The sequence below is a fragment of the Protopterus annectens genome, chromosome 12.part0 (assembly GCF_019279795.1).
Source record: "Protopterus annectens isolate FY-2018-M chromosome 12.part0, PAN1.0, whole genome shotgun sequence".
NCBI lineage: Eukaryota > Metazoa > Chordata > Ceratodontiformes > Protopteridae > Protopterus > Protopterus annectens.
The window spans coordinates 178,390,542-178,408,041 of NC_056746.1; positions in this window are offsets into that span (position 1 = coordinate 178,390,542).

Genomic DNA, 17,500 nt, shown 5'->3' on the forward strand with positions numbered 1-17,500 from the left:
CCACCACCTCAGAACACAAACCTGCAACACATAGACCTCACAGTCAGAGTGTCAAACAGTCACAGCCCTTAAGGCCAAACACAATGCCAGACACACTAGTCATTGGTGACTCCATAGTCAGACACACTGACGCCCCGCCACCAGACTGAGTAAGGAGAAGGTCACAGTAAGCTGCCTGTCGGGCGCCAGAATCCGCCACATAACGCAAGCACTCAGGTCTCTCAACAGCAGGTACAAATACGACTCAGTCATTGTCCACGCTGGTGTAAACGACCTGAGACGTTTCTCCTTGGACTACATGAAAAGAGACATTGAGGAGCTCTCTGATTATGTAGCCCAGGCAGGTATGACCCTGACCTTGAGCAGTATCCTACCTTCACCAAGAATGATGCCACAATACAGAGATAAGATGATCAGCTTTAACAATTGGCTTAAACTCTGGTGTCATTCAAAGGGATCCAATGTCTGTCTGCCTGGGATGACATGCTGGACAAGCCACGCTGCTTCAAGGGACGGCTTGCACCTGTCACCCTGGGATTCCGGATATTGGCAAAGGCTCTTGCCACCCCCATAGTGCCTTTTTAGGCAAGGCTCAAATTCTAAACCTACCACCCTAGAACACAAAAAGGAAAAACTAAGGGTAATGCTGCTCAATGCCAGAAGTCTAAATCTCAAAATGCACGCACTGAGGCCCTTCTCAGTATGGAGAACATCGATGTCTGTGCAGTGACAGAAACCTGGTTCAAGGCTCCTGAGAGCACCCCAGCACTATCAGGTTTTACCTCTTATCATGCCCGCCCCAAAATCCGGACAATACTAAGAAAGGAGGGGGTATCCATATTCATCAAAGACACCCACACCTCAAGACTGGTGGCAACGCACGATGCATCGGAGACCATCCAGGTGCAATTAACCATAGGCAAGACTGCTCTGCAAATTGTAGCATGTTACAGGCCACCTCACAAACTCAGGAACCTCACATGGCCTTCCTGAAAACACTAGAGGATAAATGTATCACCAAACACCATCATACTAGGTGACTTCAATTACCCTAATATAGACTGGGAACACTACTCAAGCCCAAACACCCTAGCCCAAAAGTTCCTGGAATTCATAAACTCAAATGCCATGGAACAACTAGTCACCATCCCCACAAGAGGAGAAACATACTTGATCTCATCATCACGAACATGGGAGCACAATGTTCAACACCGGAAGTATACCCCTCACTGGTGAGATCAGATCACAACTAATCTCGCTGGAGGTCCTCATCCCACCCCCACCTGAAATAAAAAAGACCACAGTAAAGAACTTCTCGAAAGCCGACTTCACACTTCTAAAGACTAGTGTGGTCTCCTTTAAGGCCCCGAGCCGAAGGAAAACAGTACTCAAGCCGCTGAATCACTTACAAATGCCTTCTACCAGCACCTGCAGGACTGCATGGATAAGGCAATCCCAAGCAAAACAAAGACTCTTTGTACCAAAGGCAAGTCCAGTCTGGTGGACCCCAGCCATACACAGACTCTACAACAAAAGGAGGAAGCTACTACAAGATAGAGCAAAACGCTCAAAAGGTAAGACACCCTTGATCACTATAAGTAAAAACTAAGAGCTCTCATAAAATCATCCAAAGCAAATTTTGAGAGAAAATAGCTAAAGACTCAAAAGACAATCATAAGGCCTTCTTTAGCTATAAAGAAACCTGGGAGGAAACTCCCAGATATGCTCAGAACTAGTTCAAAATGATGTGAAGATTACTGATCCTACAGACATTGCCAACATACTGGCTGACAGGTTCAGTGCAAACTTCTCCCTCCCCCAAAAGGAGAGATATCTATACCAAGCGATTGCAGCCCCCAAACATCTCCAACGCCCAAGTGAGAACTGCTCTCTCCAAAGCAAAACACAGCATCCATGGGACCTGATGGTGTCCCCGGCTGTGTGCTCCACTAACTCAACGAGGAATTAAACCCACAGCTAGGACAGCTGTTTAATCATAGTCTTACCTCTGGATACGCACCCAGGAGTGGCGCACTGCAACTGTGGTCCCACTTCACAAAGCGGTGCCTCCACCGACCCTGGAAATTACCGCCCATTAGCTTGACAAGCCTTATCTGCAAAGCCATGGAGAGGATCATAATGGACCTCATAAATAAAGACATAGGAATTTGCAGACTTTGGATCCATCCCAGTTTGGCTTTGTCAAAGGCAGATCATGCCTTCTAAACTTGGTTGACTTTTTCTAAACAGTCACCAAAGCCATTGATGAGGGAAAGGCAGTCCATACAGCCTACCTCGATCTGGCGAAGGCCTTCGATACAATACCCCACTGGTATCATTGAAAACTCATCAGCTTAAATGTTAACCCATACATCACAAGATGGGTTGCAAACTGGCTGAGTGACAGAACCCACAGGGTCAGAGTTGCTGGCGCCATGTCAGACTCAAAGCCTGTCACAAGTGGTGTACCACAGGGCTCAGTCCTGGGCCCACTCTTGTTTGGCATCTACTTTTCCAAGTACAAGCAAACACAGGAGGGTTATGGCTGACAAAGTTTGCAGATGACTGCAAACTGGGCGCCATAGTAGAAAACACATCTGACACAGATATCCTTCAGAAGGGTCTCACAGAAACGGATAACTGGTGCCAGAGCCATGGCCTAAAGTTAAATGCCAAAAATGCATAGTCATACCTTCGAAAAACAAGGTTACCCCTAGCTACCAAATAGGTGGCAATCCACTGAGCACAGAAGAAGTTATCAGGACCTGGGGACCCAGGTTGATAGTAGTCTGTCATTCGACACCCATGTAGCTAAAGTAGTTAGGAAGACCTTCTACATTGCCCACCTTATCATGAAGGGATTCTCATCTAGATCAAGGGAGGTCATAGTCTCCCTATACTCATCACCATCAGACCAATGATTGAGTACAATGCCCCATTCGAATGTATCTGACCCGACACTTGCAGCAGCTGGAGAGGCCACAAAAGTTCCTCACCAAAAGGATAAAGGGTCTCAAACATCTGTCCTATGCTGCCCGACTGAAAGAACTCCAGCTCTATTCAGTCGCCACCGCTTGCTCAGAGGTGACCTTGCCTAACATACAAGGCCATGTCAAACCCAGATTTGATGAATATGCTTCACCTCAAAAAATCTAGATCCGCCAGAGCCACAAGGGCGTGGAGACTTAAACCTCGACACGGCTATTAATAGGACGTGCTGGAGGGATAGATTCATCACCCAAAGACTCCCTATGCTGTGGAATAAAATCCCGGTATATGTGAGGCAGAGCACCTCGCTGGCCTTGTTCAAGAGAAATCTTGACCAATGGATGGGAGATCGCAGATATACCCCAGGGATTACTTCAGTGTCACTGCTCAACAGAGGCACAGCAAAATAATGGGTATAGTTCCCCATACTAAAGGGGTGGCGTAAGCCACAAAACTATGGGCTAGGCTTGTAAATGCCCTCGGGCAGATAGCCTAGTATGAACCTATGAACCTATGAGACGTAGTGTAGGTCAGACTCTTACTTGAGCCACAGTGCAGGTCAGACTCTTACTTCAGACGCAGTGCAGGTCAGACTCTTCAGGTGCAGTTCAGGTCAGTCTCTTACTTCAGATGCAGTGCAGGTCAGACTCTTACTTCAGACGTAGTGCAGGTCAGACTCTTACTTCAGATGCAGTGCAGGTCAGACTCTTACTTCAGACGTAGTGCAGGTCAGACACTTAGTTCAGACGTAGTGCCGGTCACACTCTTCAGACACAGTGCAGGTCAGTCTCTTACTTCAGACGCAGTGCAGGTCAGACTTTTCAGATGCAGTGCAGGTCAGTCTCTCACTTCAGATGCAGTGTAGGTCAGACTCTTACTTGAGATGCAGTGCAGGTCAGACTCTTACTTCAGATGCAGTGCAGGTCAGACTCTTACTTCAGACACAGTGCAGGTCAGACTCTTACTTCAGACGTAGTGCAGGTCAGACTCTTACTTCAGACACAGTGCAGGTCAGGCTCTTACTTCAGATGTAGTGCAGGTCAGACTCTTACTTCAGACACAGTGCAGGTCAGACTCTTACTTGAGACGTAGTGTAGGTCAGACTCTTACTTGAGACACAGTGCAGGTCAGACTCTTACTTGAGATGTAGTGTAGGTCAGACTCTTACTTGAGACACAGTGCAGGTCAGACTCTTACTTGAGACGTAGTGTAGGTCAGACTCTTACTTCAGACACAGTGCAGGTCAGACTCTTACTTCAGACACAGTGCAGGTCAGACTCTTACTTGAGACGTAGTGTAGGTCAGACTCTTACTTGAGACGCAGTGCAGGTCAGACTCTTCAGAAGCAGTGAGTGCATGTCAGACTCTTCAGAAGCAGTGCAGGTCAGACTCTTCCTTCAGACCCAGTGGATATCAGTCTCTTACTTCAGATGCAGTGCAGGTCAGACTCTTCAGATGCAGTGCAGGTCAGACTCTTACTTCAGACGTAGTGCAGGTCAGACTCTTACTTCAGACACAGTGCAGGTCAGTCTCTTACTTGAGATGCAGTGCAGGTCAGACTCTTACTTTAGATGCAGTGCAGGTCAGACTGTCAGACTCTTACTTCAGATGTAGTTCAGGTCAGACTCTTACTTCAGACATACTGCAGGTCAGACTCTTCAGACGCAGTGCAGATCAGAGTCTTCAGAAGCAGTGCAGGTCAGATTCTTATCTCAGATGCCTCACATTCTGTACCTTTTCTCACTCTCTTCCTCTCCTCCTCCTTATCCACTGTTTGAATGTTCCACTCTGACATTTGGTTTATGAGTGAATAATAAACTCTTGCACTTGTAACATGTCAGGATGTTTCAGTGCTAAATGTATTGCCTTGTTTTACTGATGGTACATGTGTATTGTGGTATTGTGTATTATTCTATGTGTCATATATGTATTAATATTTGTATTACTCTATGTATTTATAGTATATTGTAATATGATGTCACTTTTCACCTCTGTATATGTATCTTCTGTTCTTCAATTTGCGGAGATTTTCTTTCCAGGCTTCCACTGAAAATGGATACAATTTTCCAGTCAGACTTTCTTTGTAAACAAATGTCAGTAAATAATAAATAAGTAAATTAATATCTGAAGATGTGATTTTATGCTAAATACATAACTCTATGCGCGAGTATTTATTCTCTGTAGCTAACCAATGTCTTTTTCAAAGAATCCCATCTTCCATTAAAATATTTTCATGAATACTTGCTAAATATGCCTCCTTATAAATTATAATAAACATTTGAACTCCATTTAAACATTCATAAGTTATTCTGTCCTTTGGCTAAAATGAATCTGCTTGGTGGAGGAAAAGATTTCTGACTGTATAAAAGAAGGGATACATCCAGGATCACAGAAATGTAACGACCAATGTTTTGATGCGTACCTTCCCTTGCAAACGTGCAGAATGCGTTTATTTTGTGTTATGCACATCTATAGATGAAGGTAATTATATCCAACCATTTACATTTGATTCCTAACTGTATCTTCAACTATAACATGGGTGAGTAAGTTTAGAATTCAGACTTCTAATTCCTTTTTTTGATTGTCATTGCCTATGGTTCAAATCAATTCCAACTTAACTCTGTTACACACATTGTAAATGCAGAATACATGTAGAAAGTGCATCAAAAATAGACTTTCATTGTTATTGAGGATTGATATGACCTCTATACTGCAAACACACAGAACTGTAAGAACGTGATATTGTCAGAAAACAGCAGCTTACCACAACTATTCAAGCAAGACAAGCTACCCTCTTATGTGTATTTCTTCATATCCCTTATCCTTCCTGAATGTGAATTTCATATTAATTTCTGTGACACATTAAATGAATTATATTTCACAATTCCATTACCCTTTTCACAAAGAACTTTCCCCTCCATTTTTGTTTAACTTATCCTACAACCTACCAGTCATGAAATTTTGTTCATTTTCTATCTTTCTTGAATAGTCTCACTACTGTACGGATCATAGTTTTCATGAACCACATCTCTCGTACTTCTTTATTCCTGCAATGAAATCATAACCAGTTTGTGAGTCTTCCTCATAGAAAAGGCTAATCATAAGTATCAAAAACACAGCATATTTCTCTACACTTCCTTAGTCATATCAATATCCTTGATCCTGTAACACCACTAGATATGTATGTAATATTCTGTATCAGTAAAAAGCACAAACGGCCAGCACAAAAGAGGAATCCAATCTTTATTTATTTAAACATGAAGCAGACCGGTTTCAGCCCTGAAGACCTTTATCAATGCAAGAAGACAAATTAGTGTAGTAAAAACACCCTTTTTAAAATCCAATCCTTAATTGTTCCACCAATCAGAACAAAAAATACTAATTAATTCAAATGTAAAGAACACACCCACAACAGAATGTGTGCTCAGTACAGCCACATAAAAAATCAAATGCAGGAAATATAAACATAATTAATAAACTGAAGATGAAAGCCTAAGAATGAAAACCATACTGAAGGATTATTATAGAACCCAATAGAGTAGAAATATTCCTAACAGGGACCTATATGCAAACCTACTGAACTAAATCTTGACACTATATTTAGTATATATCTCTAAAGGTGATCATTAAGTCCGGGGGAAACAAACCCCCCAGACGATTGATCTATAACCTTTCTTTTTTATTGTGAAGTTCATGCCATTTTTTCTTGCAAAACCATAAACCTACAACCTTGTCAATTATGGTAAAATGATACCTAGCTGTTTTATGAACCAATGTATGTTTGTATAAGGCATTTGTAATAGCCTTATTTCTGATATTACTCAAATGTTCTGAAATCCATAATTTAAAAGACCTAGATGTTTGACCTATATAAAATGCAGAGCAGTGGCACTCAGCCAAATAGATCACCCAACTGCTACTGCAATTTACAAGAGTCCGGATTTCAAAAACATTTGTGGTATTTTTAGTAGAGAACTCCTTAGTTTTCAATACATACCTACAGAAAGTGCAATGTTCACAGGGAAAACAACCATGCACTCTAGTACCATCTAGGGTGCATTGAGTTTTCACTTAAACGGATGAACGCCTTTTTGTAAAAACTTAAATATCCCCCTAGAGTAACTCCGCTTCGATAGGAAAAAGCACATCTGTTGTCCAATATTCTAGCCAAATATTCATCAGAACATAGAATATCCCAGTGTTTTTGTACCAACTGAGTCAGATGTTTAGTATTTCTACCAAAAGTGGTAGTAAACCTAAATTTAGATTTTTGATGGAATTTAGAACCCTGATAAGTAAGCAATTCTTCCCTAGACATCTCCACAATATAACTAATATATGACAAATGTCTGGCTGAATACCCACATTCTAAAATCTATGAGTTAAATCATTATTGAAATGGACAAGTTCCGTCTGACCTGAACATATCCGTTTTATCCTCATAAATTGGGATTTCGGAATATTCTTCGTAATATGACCTGGATGACAGCTGGATACATGCAGTAATGAGTTTGAATGAAAGGGCTTCCTGTAAACTGTACTAGCTAAAGTACCATCATGTTGTTTGTTGACCAAAACATCCAAATATGGAATCGACCTCCTGTTAAATTCAGTAGTAAAGTGAATGCCCCTTTTGTTGTCATTTAAATAACTAACAAATTCTTGTAACTACACTGCATCAAATTTCCAAATCATCCAGCAGTCATCCAGGTACCTACGCCAGATATCCATTTCATCAATAAAGATATTATGGCTTCTATCATAAATCATATGATGTTCCAGGTAACCCATAAAAAGGTCCGCATAAATAGGGACAAAAGCAGCCCCTATAGCAGTACCCTGAACCTGTAGATAACATTTTCCATTAAAAAGGAAAACATTCTTAGTTAATACGTGCTCAACCAAGCAAAGAAGAAAGGTATTAAACCCAGGGCTATAAAGATCAAATTCGGTGAGCCAAAAATCCAATGCCATAAGACCAGCCCAGTGAGGGATGCTAGTATATAATGATGTTACATCTAAGGTGCACAATAACCATTCATTTTCCACCTGAGAATCAGCAATAATGTTAAGGAGCTCTGTCGGATCTTTGATCCTAGCCCTAACACCCTTCAACAAAGGTTTTAAATATTTGGTTAGGAGCCCCTATTTGACACAATTGGCCACCCAGGGGGATTATGAAGGTTCTTGTGCACTTTAGGAAGCAGATAAAGATGTTGAGAAGAGGGTTCCCTGACCTTTAGGTGAAAACAGGTGTGTTCTTCAGTGATGCCCTCACTCTTAGCCATATCCAAAAAATTATCAGTTTCAGTTTTGAAATGTGAAGTTGGATCAATAGGCATATTTGTATAGAATCTGTCATCATTGAGCTGTCTATTGGCCTCAGTTTCATAATCCGACCAATTCATAACCATTATAGAACCCCCTTTATCTGCTTGAATTATAACCAGATCTTTCCTGCTCTTAAGCTTCCAAAGTGCCTCTATTTCTGCTTGATTTGGATTATTGGAAAGGAAACCCTCACTGGTGTGTCCACCAAAATGTAACTCTTTGAGTATGCATTTCTGAAATATCTTAACATGTTTGTTCATTGGTGGTACAAAACTAAATGCATGAAATTTAAAGCCCACCTCATGAGGTTCAGTGTGGTTTTCTGAATCTCTGAAAAAAATCTTTAAGTTTAGAAGTCTACAAAAAGACAATAAATCCTGTGCAAAATCACTTTCTGAAACAAAGAAACTAGGTATGTAGTTCAATCCTTTATTCAATACATCATAATCACTGACTGACAAAACAGCAGAAGAAATATTTATGACATTGTTGGTAGTCTTTTCGGCTATTTATGTGGACATTTTTATGGGTTAACTGGAACATCATATGATTTATGATAGAAGCCAGAATATCTTTATTGATGAAATAGATATTTGGTGTAGGTACAACACGGTCTCTATTGTTAAATTGGGATTGAGCTCTATGTTTGTGTTTTCTACCCCCCCCCCATTTCATATGCCCCAAAGGGAACTTATCATCAGTTAAAAGACTGTCATTAGACAAACAACTCTTGTGCACTGGTGATGTCTGAGAAACCTCATTTTCAGTATCAGTATGGGAGGATATATCATCTCCCGAATCATCACTTATGGTCTTTTTGAGGATAGATTTTCTTTTTCTTTTTTGCTTAGGAGTTTGATCCCTATTTTTAGAAAACTTAACATTTTTGGTCTGTTCAAAAGTATGACCTTGATTATAATCATACTAAGCTCTATTAAATTTACGAACCTTCCTAGCTTTCAGCTCATTTTCAGATTGTAACAAGTCTCCACTCAATTTCCTTAAACATTCTTTATACTGGGGTTTGTGTTCAAATTGTTGGGCATCATGACACATTTTAGAAACATCTGTGTTAAGAATTTAAATTCTGCATTCGTGAAAGGCATATAAAGCCTTCACAAATTCCATCGAGGAATTTTGTTGGATGCTGGACCAGGTAGAGAGTAGAACATCATCAGGCTGCCCCACTAAAGGCTTCAACCAAATTCTCAGACCCCTTGGGGTGATGCCCTTCTGGTTATAGGCTTTAAATAGCCTTGCATGCCATACACTAGATCTAAGGGCTTTCATATTTTTAAAAATACTATCAAAAAGAGAGTGATAACCACCATCTTGGATTAATTCCAAGCCATTTTTGGGTAAATTGGTTCCTAGAGACTCAAACATATCAATCTCATCCTTATCTACCGATAAACCTTTCAAAATTGTTATAAGGTCCATGTTGAAAAAAGGATCACTAGCTTAGTATATTAAATAGAGCCAACCAAGCAGGGAAAAGATAACTGATGTTAGTGATTGATATTGACAATGTGTATAGTATCACCCTTAGAGATATATACTAAATATAGTGTCAAGATTCAATTCAGTAAGTTTGCATATAGGTCCCTGTTAGGGATATTTCTACTCTATTGGGTTCTATAATAATCCTTCAGTATGGTTTTAATTCTTAGGCTTTCATCTTCAGTTTATTAATTATGTTTATATTTCCTGCATTTGATTTTTTATGTGGCTGCATTGAATACACTTTTTATGTGGCTGTATCGGGCACACATTCTGTTCTGGGTATGTTCTTTACATTTGAATTAATTAGTATTTTTGTTCTGATTGGTGGAACAATTAAGGATTGGATTTTAAAAAGGGTGTTTTTACTACACTAATTTGTCTTCTTGCATTGATAAAGGTCTTCAGGGCCGAAACTGGTCTGCTTCATGTTTAAATAAATAAAGATTGGATTCCTCTTTTGTGCTGGCCATTTGTGCTTTTTACTGTGGATAATTTTGGCCCCTGCACTTGCCATCCGTGGCCTTTCTTTGACTGTTATTATATTCTATATCAGACCTAGCCATCACGTGCTATATATCCTAACAACATAATGACTTTCATGATTAAACTTTTAAAGTGATTCAACCCTCTATTTTATGGTCTTTTGTCTCTATTATGTCATTTGTGTTGATATAGAACTTTTTCTACTAGTCCTTGATTCCAGAGTGCATTACCTTCCTCTTATTATTTTACACTTTAGTTGCTGCCCCTTTTGTACCCATCCTTCCAAATTCTTTAAAATCCTTTCTGTAATCTGCCCCAAACTTTTATTTTATTTTATCTGAAAGTACTGAAACTGAATGTGTTAAAATATTAGATATACCATAAACTTAGAAAAGAAAAACAACTAATTATGACCCTTGTAGAATATCACCCCATGCAAACTCCTCACCTCCCATTTTCCCATAGGCATGATTTCTTGATTTCCCCACCACAAACATGCCTTAGTTCACCTCATGACACTAATATCCACCACCATGTCAGCCATCTTGACCACCACATTTTCAGATGACACTGAATTAATTTTTTTTTTCCCCAAGTCTAACAGCAAACATTAGATCCAAGAGCCAGCTGAAGAAAAGGATAAGAATGAACAGTTAAATATTGACTTGCCCATTCCAGATTTTCCTACCTGGCTATGGTCTCTGGTGGAGCCCAGGAGGTCTAGCTTCTAGCTCAGACAAAGAGTATCAGGGAGATTGTAGACAGCAAATGGTGTGCACATGGCAGGACATCCATACGAACTGCACTGACATCACTGTATGTCATGCACAAGGGGCAGAGTTAATCATAGGCCAGAGGAGAAAAGAACTCCACTTACTGGCAGAATTAACCATACTTTGACACCCCTGTACAGTATCTGATATGGAGAATGAAAAGGGACTCCAGAACAGAGCAGCTGGTTGATAGTAGAATAGAGGGATAGGCAACATGAAAAATAGAAACAGAAATGAGAAAGTAAGACTGAAAATAAATTTACTTGAACATTCATTGTTTAGATTTTTTGATTCTTAACTGTAAGACGTAACCACATGTTGTCAGCTTGATCTGGCATCTAGAATTGCACAACAGTTATCATCTTTTATGCTACTGTCATACACAGATTTTATCTACAGCTTGGATATCACTAATGTTAGACCTACAGGCCTGGAGTTACTAGGATTCGTTGTGTCTACTTTCATAAATGAAGAAATAACTTTCACATTTGCAGACTCCAGTCTTTTGCTAAATTACCCAGTTTTAGGAAGCTGTTGAACAAATGTACGGTAGGTTTTCATATTATACCTCCTAAGTCTTTGTGTATTGTTGCTGGTAATCAACTTTGCTATTTACCTTATTTTCTTTTAACTTCATAGTTCATATGATGTTTTCTACTCTAATGTTTATATCAAGTACGTCTTTCCTATCTGACTACCCCTTTAGTCTCTCTCTCTCTCTCTGTACATAGCATAATTTGATCTTCTTCTGTGCATGTAACTCCAGTGTATTACATTACACCAATATCCCAGAGAAAGTGGCAATTACGCTAGCTTCTCTGCCCTTTAAGTGCATTTAACAATTTTCTTTCCTTCCCTTCCCTCTAATCCTTTTTCCATCTGTTCCCCCATGCCCTACTGAATACTTCCATGGCTTTCCTCTTTATGTCCTATTGTTGTAGTCCCTTCCTTCATGGTAAAACAGTTTAACAGATCTACATTGCAGTCCATTCGCTATTTCTTCCCCTAGGTCTTTACTGTTCAGGGTGACCCCTTCTTATCTCTGCAGCATGACTCTGTTTACCCATATGATGTTTCATCACTCCCCCCAATAGTGTTTTGCATAAATTTAAGAGAACTTCAGATCATCTAATCTCTGGGCATACATCTTATGCTCAGTCTAACACATCCTCCTGGTGGCTTTCCAACTGACTTATTGCAGTAGCCTGACATCACTGTCATTGCATGGCATCCAGAACTGTGCACAGTAGTCTATATATGACTATACCAAGGTCTCCTAGAGGAGCACCATTGCCTCATTGCTTCTAGAGTCTTCTCCCCACCAAGCGACACTTGATAGCATTCTGTTTACTGCTGCTGCTGTCTCCTCAATCATGTCTTGATGATCCAATCAACCTTCATGTATCCATTTCCTAATTTGTTAATATGAATTGCACTCTTCTAGAAGATACTTCACTCAGTGTTTATTAAGGCACAAGTGTAGTAGTTTGCATTTGTCCATATTTAGTCTATTCTGCCACTTGTCTGTCCACCCTCAGAATCTTTCCTTAACCTCTTCTTTCTATTCTCTATTGTTATAAACTCTCTGTGTTATCAGGAAAAGGTTGATCTTGTTTTCTCTTTTCACAGATCTGTCAGAAATCAGCACACTGACAGCTACTTAACTCAGGACTGACCACTGCAGTAACAAACTACTCACTTCCCTATTTTATGTCATTTTCCTTTCTACCAGCTTGCTTGTGTGGATCCAAGTGAAAGCTTTTGATGTAAACAACATCAGCCAGTAATCAATTCACCTGGGACCCAGTCATAAAAATACACCAATTTCAACTGGCAGCTTTTAAGTACAGTGCTCTCATGTTGATTGTTGAGCTGGAGATTGCTTCTGTCTACAAAAGTGGCCATCTTTTCCAATGAGATTTTTCTCTGTGGCTTTCCCTGCCACTACTGTAGGCCCACAGATTATTCCTACAACTGCCACTCTTGCCATCTTCCAATCCTTGGGCACTTCTGCATTGGAAAGCGCTGTTGAATATTCAGGGAGAGGAGCTTCACTGGCCAGATTTATTATGATGTTGAGCATCAACTCTTTTGGTCAGTTCCTTCGCTAGCTTATCCACTGCTGTCCTGTTAAGTGCTCACTGACCCCTCCACTTTATGTATGTCTATTTCTTCTAGCATTGCACTCTACCATCCCTCTCCTTTATGAAGACTGAGTCACTCAAGCACTAACTCTGTTTTTTGCCAATCTTTGTTATTATCCCTCCTATTTTACATAGCCCATATGAGTCTATCCTTTCTGTGACATAAGTAAAAAAAAAACCTTCGTTTTCCTTCTTAACCCATTTGGACAACTCCCTTTGGATTTTTTGCTTACTCCCACCTTTGTTTGCAATCTCTTTTTTTCTCTCCTTTCATTTTCATCGACTATCTCCCCATGCCATATTTTCCACCTCTTCTAGACCCTATATTTTTTTTCTCATAACTGCTGACATCACATTCCTAGACAACCAAATAACCCTCCTCTTCCTCCCTTTTAGCCTTTTCATTGAATGTTGTCCATGCCTCTGGGTATTATATTCCTGACCCATATGCATACCATGTTAACTCTTTTGTTTGTGCCTAGACTCCTAACTCAAGTTTTTTTTTATGCGCTTTTTTCCACTCAGCCATGCCTATTTGTCCCCCCCCCCCTTCTGGGTAGTGCCATTTGAGGTTTAGAGCTGACTTTGGAAGACTGACTTACAAGCAATCTCAGGGGTGGTTACAGCCCTTATTGACAAGCCAGCAATAAAGTTATATTTACAATATATATTTACTTATACTTAAGTTTAGAACAGCTCCTCTGAGCAAGAACATTAGTAAGTTGTTCTAAGCTACATTTTGTTACAACATCTGTTTTTCTTTCTTTAATAATGCAAAGTACAACTATTCTCTTCTACATGTGGTATGTTAAATTCTCCCATAAATGCCATCCTTAATTCTTTCTTTCTTCTTTAATGCTAAAGTAATCAGTTTCTTATGCACGCCCTGACTTGTGTAGCACAGCCAGTCTCCTTCATATAACTCTGCTTTGTGTGCTAATCATGTGTTTTTATTTTGCTATCATCCTCTTTCAGTCTGGTCTGCCATCTTACTGTCAGCCTTTTGCCCTCAGGTCTTTATCATTATTATTTATACCCTGCCTAATATTACATGTATGTTACTTGTTTACTGCAGTTCAAATCCTTTCAACTGATTCTGATTTGTGTCAATGGCCTGAAGGAGAACTTCGCTTGTATAAACAATACATTGAATTAAATACCATTGGTCAACAGTGACTTTTTGCTAAGTATTTATGAGTTTGATTAGGATTAAAGTTTTGGGTTTGAGCAAATGTTATGTTTATGGTTAGGTTTGTGGACAGAGATGTACAGGAGTCTAGTGTAAGAAAGTTGACATTTTCACTCCACAAGAAATTCAGTGGATGTGTATATTGTATTTCTATATCTTTAACAAAACTGTTCAGAAGAAATATTTTTTTTAAATTATTGATAATTGGTGTTTTGGACTCAAATACATCATCTGTGGGATTTTTGTAAAGACGCTCTAGCATTCCACCAGCGTGCTCTGCCTCAGCGAATCCATCCGTTTCTTTCCTACTCTTCATACTCAGCGTTTACTTCGATGTGCTCATACTCCAGCTTGTGTGCCCATTATTACTGCAGTATTTACCTTCCATTACTCAGATACTGCTACAATGGCTTTAATTAACAGCAGTTTCAATTTATACACTTTGGGTACAGTTATTATACTTCTGAAAATATACTTATCATTTTTCATGTTTGCAGTTAGCATTTAACTCGTTTCCCCTCCAACCCATTCCATATGAGATTAATGGCACATCAGTGCAATTCAGCTGCCAACACCATCCTTGAAAACAGCCTTTTGGGCACTATTAAGAAACACCCTGTCCTTTCCAGATAACCCTTTTTCTTAATGTGTTGCTTTTCAGTTTCAAGTGTACTCACACCCCTTCTTCTTACACCATTTCAGACAAATCATTAAAATTGGAAATATTCTTTTTTTATTCATATTTTCAGTCCTGAGTGCTAATAACACCTCGAAAAAGGATAATGTTAACTTTCTAACCCAGTTTGCGTGCCTCTTTTATCCCCAGCTTATATTTTTTGTACGACTACTACTTCATTTCTGATTCCTTTCCCACACTGTTTCACCATTGTATGAATATGCTGTACATGTGCAATGTGGACGTGTAATCCACCTCTGTTTCCTCTGGCAGAAGACAATTTAAAGTTGTTGTCACTTTTTTAGTAAAGGATCCCTGACTGACACTCCTTCAAATTTATCAAAAGTTAGTGTCTTTACACTCCCCCATGTTAAGGCATATTCTGATCACCATTACAGGTTTTCTTAAGGAGCAGACAATCACAAAGTGAACAGAATTATTGGAACTTCTATGTTTTGCAAGTCTTCTATGAGTATGGGGAAGGCAATAGGTTACACATTTTATTTTATTTATTGTTGATTTGATAATTGGGATGCACAACTGATCAAAGGTCTAGTTACAGTGGTGAGTCAAGAAAAAAACTGTATAGCATAAGCCAAAAATTATAGTCATGAAATCCTCAGAATCAGACGTACAAATGCAGCACAGACTGTATCAATATGTGTGTGAATACTAAGAGGCATTCAAAGAAAGGACGAAAAATACATGAGTAAATGCAGTAACTATGCATCAGACGAGACATATGGATGGTATATCAGAGAGCAAGGAACATAAGAGAGAATATTTAGGAAAGGTAAAAACAAGAAGAGTACGAAAGGAACAAGAGAAGGGAAACAGAAAACTAGGAAGAGGGATAGGAATAAAGGAAAACAAGTTTAATAGTGAAATAACAGAACTACAGAGAACATGAAAGACAAAAGGGATGAGACAGAAAGAGGAAATTAGCACAGGGTGTATGGAAAGGAACGCAACAGTACTGGGAAACATTAGAACAGCCCCAGAATACATAAGAAATAAAGCATTACGAACAAGCATCCAGGAGAAGAGAGAACTGAGTAATGCCACGGATTCAGTTACACGTCCAGAATGAAATATCTCTTTTAGAGTAACAATGCCTTTTCGCTAGCATAGATTTTATCATGACTGTTCTGCCTCGCAAAGATACGGACTCATTTCAGAAGCAGGTGTCTACTTGCTGCTTGGGTGCTAGTCAATGTTTCCAATCTCTTTTTCAAGTAACAGACAAAAGCCTACATTATTGTAACATCTCTGATTCATTTATTTCTTTCACTAATACAAGAGTAGTGTCTAAAATATTTTGTCAAAACATATTTTCCTGGAAGTCATTAACTGGATCTAATATTACAAATGTGCACTAGTTTTGATGATCACTAACATCTAATTCCTTCAGACCAACTTCTTCCAAAGAAAACTTTCTTCCTGTCTTTCAAAATATTAAAATATGAGTCCTTCTCCTCAGAAGAATTTATTTTTCTGCTTCGAAGTGTACAGTCTGTGCAGTGTGCACAGTACAACCCATTTTAATTAATTTGACCAGTCAGGCTTTACAAGACATGTCTGGCATTGAAAAGAATTTACATATTTTTTATTAACAGACCAGAATGTCTGTAGCATTAAATCAGAAAATATTAATTAAATATTAAAATATTATCTTTTCTGTTCCTTTACTTCTTGTACAATTATATGCACTGATTCATAGAAAAGACCAGATGCATTTTATTTGCTGATGTGAATTTGTTCTGGAAATCATTTACCCAGCAGGTTGTGTAAACACGGATGAAGATACATACACAGTACCACTGAGGCATATAATCTGTAGATTTTATGTGGAAAACAGAACTAAGCAGGGAAAAGTCACATAAAATGTTTTTGAGTACATTAAGTCAGAATGGTATTTTCCTGGTTAGCCGTTAATGTTACATCTGTCCATTGTATCCACGTCAGCATCAGAAAAAGAATCATGCTTAAAACTGTACACATTTAGAATTTAGAATTCATTTCTTTTTTTGTTCTTGTGCTGATGAATCAGAGAAGTATAATTTCACTTTGTTAAAAACAGACTGGGTTTTGCATTTAATTTTTACTTGTTTAATTCTTAGAAAAGTGAGATAATAGTTTCCTATCAATATACTTTAATAAACACCTCTTGCAAACAACTGAATTGAGCTATTTCATTGGCTAAATGGATACATTTAGTAGTTGGTGCTAAACTATAAGTGCCACAGCCAAAATTCCACTTAGGCAAGCAGAAAAAGATGGATTTGCCTTCATTATAAGCCAGATTGCCACTCTAAAAGTCAATAACAAAAAAAGCACGTGTTCTTCCACATGAAAAGTACCTAAATACTATTCATAAGAACTGTTAAACATAATTAAGGCATAAACCTGCAAA